Consider the following 13,279-nt stretch of genomic DNA (forward strand, 5'->3'; position numbering starts at 1 on the left):
GAAGGTATTAAAAAAAAATGCTTCTTAGACATCATTTTTATCTATATCACCTGATATGCTCCTAGCATTTACAATAAGGATACCATAGGCTGTCAAGCAGGCAATGTCCTGTCGTCTGCATACCATTCTGCTCTGCGTAATTAATGACTTGTAATGACTTGTATCATTAATACAAGCCCCTTCTTTGATTGCTCGCCAAATGACACATCACTGTCTTCAGCTTCCCCCTATATATAATCCGATAGTTGCTTGGAGGATTTCATTTACTTTGTTTATTCTGCAAGATTTGTCAGCAGCCGTCTTCTGAGATCGGACAGCAACTCCGGTAATGATATAAATGTAATAAAGGGAATCCGCACAAGAAACTATTCATATGTGCATGTTCTCTTTCAAAGACAAATCCAGAAATATCTTTCCATAGTCAGTCCATTCCTCCATTACTGAGAAATTAGCATTTGAATTGATATGCAAATGAGGCTGTAGATTTGAGGCCTCTGTCACTCCAGATCTATTCCCCACCCAGTGCCGCATCCTTCATTCAAATGCTGGTTTCTCAGTAACAGATGAACTGATCGGCCATGAAAAGGTATTGTTGGACTTGTCTTGAAATAGCTAAATGCAAATATAATAGTTTGGGGTGTGAAATCTTATTGACAGATTTCCTTTAATGATTTTATATATATTTGTTTATTAGTTTGTATTAATGATTTTATGTGTATTTTTATACTATTTGCTTCAACCTCATAGTATTCTCCATGGAAGGAGATATTTGTATCTGTGGTATCTTCATGAGCCTGATAAAGTGGGAGCTTATAGCAAGCTGCCAATGCTTCCTTTCTGTTTAAAAAAAAATCTATCAACACAGAATGACTGTTCAAACCAAGCACTCAGTGAACATTTGGTGTGTCCAAATATTTAAGTGCATCTTCCTAACTACTTGTTTACTCCTTTTTTTTTAGATTGTCATTATAGAGCCAATGAGGGGCAGAGATACGGTACACAGAAAACAAATGAGTGGGAAGGTTGCACTTAAATGTTCGGGTCCATCTTGCACCTGTGCTTGGTTTGAACAGTCATTCTATGTTGACAGACAAACTTTAAGGGTTATTGTCTGATCTAAATCACAAGTATAACAGCCGTATACTCATCATATATGTTTTTTTCTTTCTGTACAGAACAGGTGACAGGTGGATTTCTGAATGTCTGTCTGTCTCTGTCTTGCTTTGTCTTTTGCAAAGTTTTACTGACATCTTGTGGATAAAATTGAGAATGCAATGGAAATGATTGGAAAAAAAAGTAATCATAAGCTTTAAACAATGTGCAAGAATTCTTAGAAATCGATCACTTTTAAGCCATTAAAGAGGCTGTTTATCTCATATAATGGATACAATCTTTGGATATATGAAATTTAGCTTGCATTAGTGCTATGTAGAATATACTTATAACATGAAGGTGCTTAGAGCACAGTACTTACATATTTGATAAAAAACATAACCATGCTAACCTTGTTTCATATGATTTGCTTTATATATATATACAGTACAGACCAAAAGTTTGGACACACCTTCTCATTTAAAGATTTTTCTGTATTTTCATGACTATGAAAATTGTAAATTCACACTGAAGGCATCAAAACTATGAATTAACACATGTGGAATTATATACTTAACAAAAAAGTGTGAAATAACTGAAAATATGTCTTATATTCTAGGTTCTTCAAAGTAGCCACCTTTTGCTTTGATGACTGCTTTGCACACTCTTGGCATTCTCTTGATGAGCTTCAAGAGGTAGTCACCGGAAATGGTTTTCACTTCACAGGTGTGCCCTGTCAGGTTTAAGAAGTGGGATTTCTTGCCTTATAAATGGGGTTGGGACCATCAGTTGTGTTGTGCAGAAGTCAGGTGGATACACAGCTGATAGTCCTACTGAATAGACTGATAGAATTTGTATTATGGCAAGAAAAAAGCAGCTAAGTAAAGAAAAACGAGTGGCCATCATTACTTTAAGAAATGAAGGTCAGTCAGTCCGAAAAATTGGGAAAACTTTGAAAGTGTCCCCAAGTACAGTTGCAAAAACCATCAAGCGCTACAAAGAAACTGTCTCACATGATGACCGCCCCAGGAAAGGAAGACCAAGAATCACCTCTGCTTCTGAGGATAAGTTTATCCGAGTCATCAGCCTCAGAAATCGCAGGTTAACAGCAGCTCAGATTAGAGACCAGGTCAATGCCACACAGAGTTCTAGCAGCAGACACATCTCTTCAACAACTATTAAGAGGAGACTTTGTGCGGCAGGCCTTCATGGTAAAATAGCTGCTAGGAAACCACTGCTAAGGACAAGTAACAAGCAGAAGAGACTTGTTTGGGCTAAATAACACAAGGAATGGACATTAGACCAGTGGAAATCTGTGCTTTGGTCTGATGAGTCCAAATTTGAGATCTTTGGTTCCAACCACCGTGTCTTTGTGCAACGAAGAAAAGGTGAACGGATGGACTCTACATGCCTGGTTCCCACCGTGAAGCATGGATGAGGAGGTGGGATGGTGTGGGTGTGCTTTGCTGGTGACTAGAGATGAGCGTTGTTCTACTCGAACTGTTCGCCAATCTCAAATTCGAGCTGTTTTGGGCGGTGTTCGAGCCGTTCGGCGAACACGAACAATTTGAGAAAAATTCGGCTGTTCAAGGTTATGTTCGATAACTGTTCGTGCACCAAAATCATAACTGGATTTTTTCTCAGTAATGATGAAAATTAATGTTAATACGCAGTTTGAGTGTACAGCGGGGTGGGGGGAGGGGCAGGGGATGGATCTCTGCAGGAACAATGAAGATCTCCATTTTTTTTTCTCTTTCCCGCATTTACAGTGGGGAGGTGCAATCTGTCAGCCTATCAGCAGCGCACACACGGAGCGAAGTGCTTTTTTTCACACAAGCAAGGGCATGTGTCATTGGCAGTGTATGTCACATGTCCTTGCCCTATAAGACCAAGCCATTTTCCCCGTCGCCACCATTTTCTCACTGCTGCAGCTGCGTGTTAGACGGCACCGCTGTTGCTGTGTGCGCTATACCTTGTTAATTTCAAGCCAATTTTCGCACAAGTATACAGATAGCTTGGGAGTAGGGAATAGTTGTGATTGCAGTCCTTTTAAGGACTAGGTTACAGCATTTCCTATGACTTTTATCAGGCAGGTCTGTGCTCTTAAATAGATAGGTTGTGGGAGTAAAGACTAATTGTAATTGGAGTCCTTTTCAGGACTAGGTTACATCAGTTCCTATCAGTTTTTGCCAGGCAGGTCTGTGTCAGTGCTGTGCAAGTTTTTTTCACAGCATTTGGCTGAATCTAGCAAAGCTAATCCTTTTGGCCTATTGCAGAGTGTGTTAGTCAGTGGAGTAGCCTATCTGTGTTGCAAGATATACCACCTGTGTATAGAATACCAATTTTTTTACTGCACCTAGTGAAGTAAAATCTTTTGGGCATAGCATCATTCTATTAGTCCATCTATACTGACCTCCATCAGGTTGCAAACTGAATCTAATTTTTTTCTGCATCTAGCTCTGAAAAAATATTTGGCCTTCTAGCAGTGTGTCGGACTTTCTCTATTAGTCCATCTATACTGACCTCCATCAGGTTGCAAATTCAAAATAATTTTTATCTGCATCTACAGTACCTCTGAAAAAATATTTGGGCTTCTAGCTGTGTGTGGGACTTGTTGTATTAGTCCATCTATACTGACCTCCATCAGGTTGCAAACTGAATATATTTTTTTCTGCATCTACCTCTGAAAAAATATTGGGCTTCTAGCTGTGTGTGGGACTTGTTGTATTAGTCCATCTATACTGACCTCCATCAGGTTGCAAACTGAATATATTTTTTTCTGCATCTACCTCTGAAAAAATATTGGGCTTCTAGCTGTGTGTGGGACTTGTATTAGTCCATCTATACTGACCTCCATCAGGTTGCAAACTGAATATAATTTTTTCTGCATCTAGCTCTGAAAAAATATTTGGCCTTCTAGTAGTGTGTCGGACTTTCTCTATTAGTCCATCTATACTGACCTCCATCAGGTTGCAAATTAAAAATAATTTTTATCTGCATCTACAGTACCTCTGAAAAAATATTTGGCCTTCTAGCAGTGTGTCGGACTTTCTCTATTAGTCCATCTATACTGACCTCCATCAGGTTGCAAATTCAAAATAATTTTTATCTGCATCTACAGTACCTCTGAAAAAATATTTGGGCTTCTAGCTGTGTGTGGGTCTTGTTGTATTAGTCCATCTATACTGACCTCCATCAGGTTGCAAACTGAATATATTTTTTTCTGCATCTACCTCTGAAAAAATATTGGGCTTCTAGCTGTGTGTGGGACTTGTTGTATTAGTCCATCTATACTGACCTCCATCAGGTTGCAAACTGAATATATTTTTTTCTGCATCTACCTCTGAAAAAATATTGGGCTTCTAGCTGTGTGTGGGACTTGTTGTATTAGTTCATCTATACTGACCTCCATCAGGTTGCAAACTGAATATAATTTTTTTCTGCATCTAGCTCTGAAAAAATATTTGGCCTTCTAGTAGTGTGTCGGACTTTCTCTATTAGTCCATCTATACTGACCTCCATCAGGTTGCAAATTAAAAAAAAATTTTATCTGCATCTACAGTACCTCTGAAAAAATATTTGGCCTTCTAGCAGTGTGTCGGACTTTCTCTATTAGTCCATCTATACTGACCTCCATCAGGTTGCAAATTCAAAATAATTTTTATCTGCATCTACAGTACCTCTGAAAAAATATTTGGGCTTCTAGCTGTGTGTGGGACTTGTTGTATTAGTCCATCTATACTGACCTCCATCAGGTTGCAAACTGAATATATTTTTTTCTGCATTTACCTCTGAAAAAATATTGGGCTTCTAGCTGTGTGTGGGTCTTGTTCTATTAATCCATCTATACAGACCTCCATCAGGTTGCAAACTGAATATAATTTTTTTCTGCATCTAGCTCTGAAAAAATATTTGGCCTTCTAGCAGTGTGTCGGACTTTCTCTATTAGTCCATCTATACTGACCTCCATCAGGTTGCAAATTCAAAATAATTTTTATCTGCATCTACAATACCTCTGAAAAAATATTTGGGCTTCTAGCTGTGTGTGGGACTTGTTGTATTAGTCCATCTATACTGACCTCCATCAGGTTGCAAACTGAATATATTTTTTTCTGCATCTACCTCTGAAAAAATATTGGGCTTCTAGCTGTGTGTGGGACTTGTTGTATTAGTCCATCTATACTGACCTCCAGCAGGTTGCAAACTGAATATATTTTTTTCTGCATCTACCTCTGAAAAAATATTGGGCTTCTAGCAGTGTGTCGGACTTTCTCTATTAGTCCATCTATACTGACCTCCATCAGGTTGCAAATTCAAAATAATTTTTATCTGCATCTACAATACCTCTGAAAAAATATTTGGGCTTCTAGCTGTGTGTGGGACTTGTTGTATTAGTCCATCTATACTGACCTCCATCAGGTTGCAAACTGAATATATTTTTTTCTGCATCTACCTCTGAAAAAATATTGAGCTTCTAGCTGTGTGTGGGACTTGTTGTATTAGTCCATCTATACTGACCTCCATCAGGTTGCAAACTGAATATATTTTTTTCTGCATCTACCTCTGAAAAAATATTGGGTTTCTAGCTGTGTGTGGGACTTGTTGTATTAGTCCATCTATACTGACCTCCATCAGGTTGCAAACTGAATATAATTTTTTTCTGCATCTAGCTCTGAAAAAATATTTGGCCTTCTAGCAGTGTGTCGGACTTTCTCTATTAGTCCATCTATACTGACCTCCATCAGGTTGCAAATTCAAAATAATTTTTATCTGCATATACAGTACCTCTGAAAAAATATTTGGGCTTCTAGCTGTGTGTGGGACTTGTTGTATTAGTCCATCTATACTGACCTCCATCAGGTTGCAAACTGAATATATTTTTTTCTGCATCTACCTCTGAAAAAATATTGGGCTTCTAGCTGTGTGTTGGACTTGTTGTATTAGTCCATCTATACTGACCTCCATCAGGTTGCAAACTGAATATATTTTTTTCTGCATCTACCTCTGAAAAAATATTGGGCTTCTAGCTGTGTGTGGGACTTGTTGTATTAGTCCATCTATACTGACCTCCATCAGGTTGCAAATTGAATATAATTTTTTTCTGCATCTAACCCAGCCAATAGTTTTGGCCTAATACCACAGTTTGGCCACTCAGCTCTGCTCGGTTACCATCCATTGTTTTTTTGTGCAAACAACTCCAGAGTTGTGAATTAGTTAACCACCAAAATGAGTGGAAAAAGGCCTGCTGCTGGTGGAAAGGGGAATAGGCGTGTTGGGAAGGGGAAAAAAGGTTGTGTCCGTGGGGTAGGTGTTAAAGCAACAGTAACATCTGCAGAAGAAAGACCATCTTCCAGCCAAACTAAAATGTCTACTTCTTTTAGCGGACAATGTGATAAGATCCCTTTCTTACGGCCACGCCAATCGCTACAAATTCCAGATGAGGCACAAAAACAGCAGGTGCTTCAACGGATATCAAGTGCTCCTTTAAGTGGGCTCTCCTCCACATCAACTTCAACATCACAAATACTCCAGTCCTCAAAGGTGTCACCCAAATCGCACTTGCTTCCTCACAGCTCCCAAATATCCAGCTGCCCGTCTGAGTATGAGGTAGAACAGATGGTTGAGTCTGCAGAGCTGTTTACTCATACTATAGCCTGGGAATCAGAGGTCGACTCCAGCGCTTCTGTGAATCCAGACGAGGAAATGATCTGCACTGATGCCCAGAATCTTTATGAGTCGGATCCAGGACCAGACGCAGAAGGTTCTGACCATAATGTAGACCCTCATTCCCAAACTGTAACTCCTGTTGGTGGAGACAATGAGGAAGACGATGATAAGACTCAAATACCTGATTGGAGCGACAACTTTAGTTTTTTGTCAGGGCAGGAACAGGTTGGCTCTGAGGACGACGGGTGTGATAACACACAGGGTGATGATGATGAGGTTGGAGATCCCACTTACTGTCAACCCACAGTCAGCCAAGAGATGAGGTCAGCAGAGGAGGTGGAGGAAGATGCTAGTGACGACGAGGTCAGGTTGCGCCTTTCTGGACAGAGACGTAGTACTGGAAGCACGTCAACAACTGCATCCTCAAACACAACTCTGGCTCTCACCACAAGTCGTGGTGGCTCTTCAGGTCGCATGGGTGCTAAGCCTTGCATAGCCTGGGCATTTTTTCAGATCGATAAAGATGACCCAACTCGTGTTATCTGTAACATTTGTCAGCAAAAGCTAAGTAGAGGCCAAAAAATACATAGTTTGAGTACTTCATGCATGAACCGGCACATGGACATGAAGCATAAGTTGCAGTGGGAAGCTCAGTGTGCTACAATGCGGCCTAGCCGGCCGGGCCAACCACCGTCTGCCATATCTTATGCATCCGCGGCCTCTTCATCCTCTGTGACTGGGGGGACAGCAGTCACACCTGTTTTGGGGCGCAGACCTGCCACCTCTTTACCCGCAACAGCCAGCGTGATTGGCAGGTCATCATTTTCATTGGAGGTGGTAACACCAGCTGGTGTTGAGCGCTGTCCGACATCGATAGCACCACCTTTGGATCAAGGCAACCTAACATGTCCGCCTGCATCTTCCTCACAGACCGGCAGTTTGCCGGGGACACCCTTATCAACCCCGTCTAAGCACAATAGCCAGCCCTCGGTCCCTCAGATGTGGACAAGTAAAAGACCATTTCCTCCTAGCCATGAGAAAGCTAAGAGGTTGAATTTCACCATCTGCAAGCTCTTGGCTACAGAAATGCTGCCTTTCCGCCTGGTGGACACAGAGGATTTTCGAGACCTTATGTCCGTCGCAGTGCCCCAGTACCAGATGCCCAGTCGGCACTACTTCTCAAAGAAAGGTGTGCCTGTGCTCCACCAACATGTCGCACACAACATCACCGCTTCTTTGAGAAACTCTGTGTGTGACAGGGTGCATTTCACCACAGACACTTGGACGAGTAGGCATGGACAGGGGCGTTACATGTCGCTGACTGGGCACTGGGTAACTATGGTGACAGCAGGACAAGGGGCTGCTGTCCAAGTCTTGCCGTCCCCACGAGTTGTGCGTCAATCCTCTTTATGTCAAAGTTCCTCCACTGCTTCTGCCTCCTCAACCTCCTCTCGGTCTTCCACCTGCACCCAAAGCCTGTCTGGTCATGCCACAAGCTTTCTAACTGCGCAGAAGGGATCCTGCACACCTCCTTACTATGCTGGCAGTAGGGCTCAACGTCATCAGGCGGTTTTTACTTTGAAATGTCTGGGAAATGTGAGTCACACAGCTGAGGAGTTGTGGTCAGCTCTGGAGAACCAATTTCATGAATGGTTGTCTCCACTGGACCTGAAACCAGGGAAGGCCGTGTGCGACAATGCTGCAAACCTGGGTGCGGCCCTTCGCCGGGGCAATGTCACACACGTGCCTTGTATGGCTCACGTGTTGAACCTGGTTGTCCAGCAATTTTTAGCCCACTATCCCAGACTAGATGGCCTTCTGCAGAGGGCACGGTCGCTGTGTGCTCACTTCCGCCGTTCGCATCCCGCAGCTCAGCGACTTACATCTCTACAGAAGTCGTTGGGCCTGCCACTTCACCGGCTAAAATGCGATGTGCCTACCCGGTGGAATTCAACTCTGCACATGTTGCAGCGACTGTGGCAGCACCGACAAGCCCTGGTGCAATACGTTCTGACGTATAGCCTGGGCCAACGAGATTCAGAGGTGGGGCAAATCACGCTGGAGGAGTGGTCTCAGATCAGGGACCTATGCACCCTTCTGCACAGTTTTGAAATGGCGATGAAGATGTTTAGTGCTGACGATGCCATTATCAGCATGACTATTCCGGTGATTTACATGCTGGAGCACATGTTAAACAGAATTCGGAGTCAGGTGGTGGCACAAGAGGAGGTGGAGGAAGTAGAGGAGGAGGAGTTGTATGCGGAAGGGCTAACATCTGCAAGGTCCAGACGGTCGGCAGCACCAAGGCGGCAGGCATGTGAGGGTGGGGGAGATGGTTTTACCAGGGCGCATGGTAGCAGCCAAACTAGTGAGGAAGGTGCAGGAGCCCAGGAAGAAGTGGAGGACGAACTGATGGAAGACTCATCAGATGAGGGAGACCTTGATCACATTTCTGTTGTGCGAGGTTGGGGGGAGAGGACAGAGGAAGGAAGCATGATTGTTACCTCGCCACCAACACAATAGGGACTGGTGCTCCTGGATGCGCAACACACATGAGTGCCTTCTTGCTGCACTACCTGCAACATGACCCTCGAATTGTGAGAATTAGAAATAATCCTGACTACTGGGTTGCCACACTGTTAGATCCCCGGTACAAAAGTAAATTTGCAGAAATTATTCCTGCCATAGAAAGGGATGCACGCATGCAGGAGTATCAGCAGAGACTGTTGCAGAATCTTACATGTGCTTTTCCACAAAATACCAGTGGTGCACGTAGTGAATCTCACAGTTCCAACTTGCCAACCGTGGGACCGTCAAGTGTTCAGCACTCAAACCGTAACAGAACCACAGTATCTGCTGGTAACATCAATTTTGCGGAATCATTTCACCACTTTTTTAGCCCATCCTTTGCAAGGCCACAGGAGACAAGAAGTCTGACACATAGTCAACGCCTAGAGACGATGGTACAGGAGTATCTCCAAGTAAACATTGAAGCCACGACTGTGTCACTGGACCCTTGCTCTTTTTGGGCTTCCAATCTGGATAAATGTCCGGAGCTAGCCACTTACGCCTTGGAGATCTTGTCATGCCCCGCAGCCAGCGTTCTGTCTGAACGTGTGTTCAGCGCTGCTGGTGGTGTGCTGACAGATAAGCGCACGCGGCTCTCCACTGATAATGTAGACAGACTCACGTTCATAAAGATGAACAAATCATGGATCCGAAACGACTTTTCTACCCCTGTGTCATCCTGGGGAGAGTAAAAGCTTGATGATTGGTTAAAATCACCCTACCAACCGTTTTAAGCTTTCAAATTACTAATCATGTTTATCTGTATCTTGACTGGAAAATAATTTGGGCTTTGTAGCAGTGTGCAGCACTGATCCTATTAGGCCATCTATAATAAGCTCCACCAGATTTAAAATTAAAAATAATTTTTAGCTGCATCTAGCCCGGAAAATAATTTTGGGGCTCCGAGATGCGCAAGACACATAAGTGCCTTCTTGCTGCACTACCTGCAGCATGACCCTCATATTGTCAGAATTCGAAGTAATCATGACTACTGGGTTGCCACACTCTTAGATCCTCCAAACTTTTCGATCAACCTTTTCATTTTAATAAAGACCAAAAAAATGGTCATTTTTGAAATTATAAGCATTAGCAGGTTGTTAGAAACTGAAATCAAACAGTTTTCAACTCAAAACTTTATTGTAGGTGATGTTACATTTTCACATAGGACCCCTTGTTCGAAAGGAGCTTCTGAACTCTCTCGTCCATTGAATTTGTCAGGTTTTGGATGGTTTCTGCTTCAATTGTTTTGCATGAGGACAGAATACCCTCCCAGAGCTGTTGCTTAGATGTGAACTGCCTCCCGCCATCATAGACACTCCTTTTAATGATGCTCCAAAGGTTCTGAATGGGGTAGAGGTCAGGGGAGCATGGGGGTCACACCATAAGTTTGTCCCCTTTTATGCCCATATCAGCCAGAGATGCAGATTTTTTATGTGCAGCATGAGATGGTGCATTATCATGCAGAAAAATGATCTTGCTGTGAAATACACGGTTCTTCTTCTTGAACCATGGCAGGAAGTGCTGTTTGAGAAAATCCACATACATTATGGAGTTCATCTTTAGCGCCTTCAGGGATCCTAAAGGGGCCGACAATCTCTCTCCCCATGATTCCAGCCCAAAACATTACTCCACCTCCTCCTTGTTGGCGCTGTAGCCGTGTTTGCGTGGGGTGTCCATCAACCAGCCATCCTCCACTCCATCCATCTGGACCATCGAGCGCTGCACGGCACTCATCCGTGAACAAAACAGTTTTGAAATCAGTCTTCATGTAATGTTTGGCCCACTGGAGCCGTTTCTGCTTGTGTGAAGTGGATAGAGGAGGTCGACAGGATGGCGTATGCACAGCTGCAAACCTCTGAAGGACCCTGCATCTTGTTGTTCGGGGGACGTTGGAGGCACCAGCAGCTTCAAAAACTTGTCTGCTGCTATGACAAGGCTTTCTTGCCGCTGCTCTTTTAACCTGATGTAATTGCCTGTAGGAAAGAGTCCTCAATTTGCCCTTATCAGCACGCACACGTGTGTACTGTGAATCAGCTACATACTTCTTGATTGCCAAGACACTTCATCCTGATCATCGCACAATGTTGATTGCAGTCATGCCTTGACCTAAACACTCCACAATTTGTTGCTTCTCAGCAGCCGACACATCCTTTTTCTTTCCCATTTTGGCAGAAAATGTAGGCTGCTTAATAATGTGAGAGAGCCTTCTTAAGTAGTCTTGCCTTTCATTGGACACACCTGCCAAACTAATTAGCACAGGTGTCTGCAATTGCTTACAGTGATATAAAGAGCCCTGACACACATCACCATCAATGAGTTTAACTGACAAATAGTGTTGAGCCACCCCCGTAGTGTTCGAGTTCGGTTCGGTTCGTCGAACACCCGTGTGTTCGCCGAACTGTTCGTCGAACTGTTCGTCGAACACCTTCGAACACCGTTAAAACCAATGGCAGGCAAACAAAAACACATAGAAACACATAGAAAACACCTTCAAAGGTGTCCAAAAGCTGACAAACTGCTCAGAAGACATAACTAACACATGGAAAAGTGACAAGTACATATAGTCATGCGAAAATAAAAGAGGTGGAGGAGTAAAAGGAGGGGGAGACACAGATATAGGCATGTCATGCCCTTCTAAAATCCAAAAAGTGAGAAGCCGACACGGCCAGTCCGCTCCTGCCTGTGCCACCTCCGTGTCGCCGGGTTTGTGCCAGAGCCGCGGTGAACCCTGACGGCCAGCCCCCCTCTCCCAATACTGGTGCCTGTCCGCTGGTGGGTCGAGCGAGCCCCCCTGTGGTGGAGGCAGCTCTAAGCTTTTTAATTTAAATTGTCTCTCTAATTTGAATGAATACACTTTAAATCCATTTACAAGGATCTATTGGAGGGCAAGTCTCATGCCAGCAGCCGCGGTAATTCCAGCTCCAGTAGCGTCCACTAAAGCTGCTGCAGTTAAAAAGCTTTTATAAGGATCGAGCTCGGCTGTCCACCGCAAGGCATCCTACTGCCAGTCCCAGCCCCTATGCCTTGGGGTGCCTCCTGATGCTCTTCACTAAGTATCCCATGGTCCCGAAGCATTTCCTTTGAAAAAATTAAGTGTCTAAACTACAGGTGGTGCAGCTTGCTTAACAGCCGGGATAATCCGCTCACTAGCAGACACTGCTACTAGGCACAAAGTATTTCCTGGGCTAGATGCAGTTAAAAATTTGTAATTAGATACTCTCATTGGATGCTGAGAAAGCATTCCATAGAGTCTCCTGGCACGCCATATATGATTCTCTTAAAAAGCTTGGGGTAGGGGTCTAGGGGACCCTTTTATAGCCAAAATCACGGCCCTGTATCGCAATACGTCACCTAGGCTGAAGATAAATGGAACTGTAGCACCCTGAGGGCTCAGTTGCTACAGACGTATTGCACCTCACCCAGAGGTGTGATATCTCACTCTCAGGTAAGGATGGAGTGTGGATCAGGACCCGACACCTGCATGCATTACACCACATTGCCGTGGGGCAGGGCGACCAATATGCCCCTGAGATGGGCACGACAGTCCCTGTCCCTGGCTGGAGTGGGGGGAGGGAACACTGAGGAAGGGGAACCCTGTAGTGCAGGAGCAGGGAGGAAGCAGTTCCTGGGTGCATTGAGAAGGGAGTATAAAAGGTGGACACCATCTTAGTTCAGTGCAGAGAAGTCTGAGCAGAAGTGGCAGGGAGCAGGGGCTCTGCATGAGCTCTGCTCCGGAGGCGGGCCTAGTAACAGAGGCCCAGGCCTGGAAGAGGGAGAAGGAAGGAAGAGGAGCGGAGAAGGCTCCAGGAACGAGGAATGAAGGGATCCCAGGGGTGCGGACGGGCGAGTCGCCACCGCACGCCCGAATCCACCTGCGTGGAGGGGTCAGGCCAAAGGGGGAGACCGGTCCCCGAACTAGTGGAGGCAGGAAACGACCCTCAGCTAGAAACCA

The 13,279-nt window shown here is 44.3% G+C and overlaps 1 protein-coding gene across 1 annotated transcript in view; it reads left to right on the top strand.

Annotated features, from left to right (window-relative positions):
• Positions 1-279: 279 nt before the first annotated feature.
• Positions 280-13,279, top strand: part of LOC141205180 (nicotinamide N-methyltransferase-like) — a 32,105-nt gene continuing 19,105 nt past the window's right edge. The window contains exon 1 of the mRNA XM_073664080.1: positions 280-325. The gene's annotated coding sequence lies outside the window, so the exon portion shown is untranslated. The remainder of the gene's footprint in view (positions 326-13,279) is intronic.

The sequence above is a fragment of the Phyllobates terribilis genome, unplaced genomic scaffold, assembly GCF_046119375.1.
Source record: "Phyllobates terribilis strain yellow unplaced genomic scaffold, ASM4611937v1 Scaffold_1__5_contigs__length_1240528914, whole genome shotgun sequence".
Lineage (NCBI taxonomy): Eukaryota > Metazoa > Chordata > Amphibia > Anura > Dendrobatidae > Phyllobates > Phyllobates terribilis.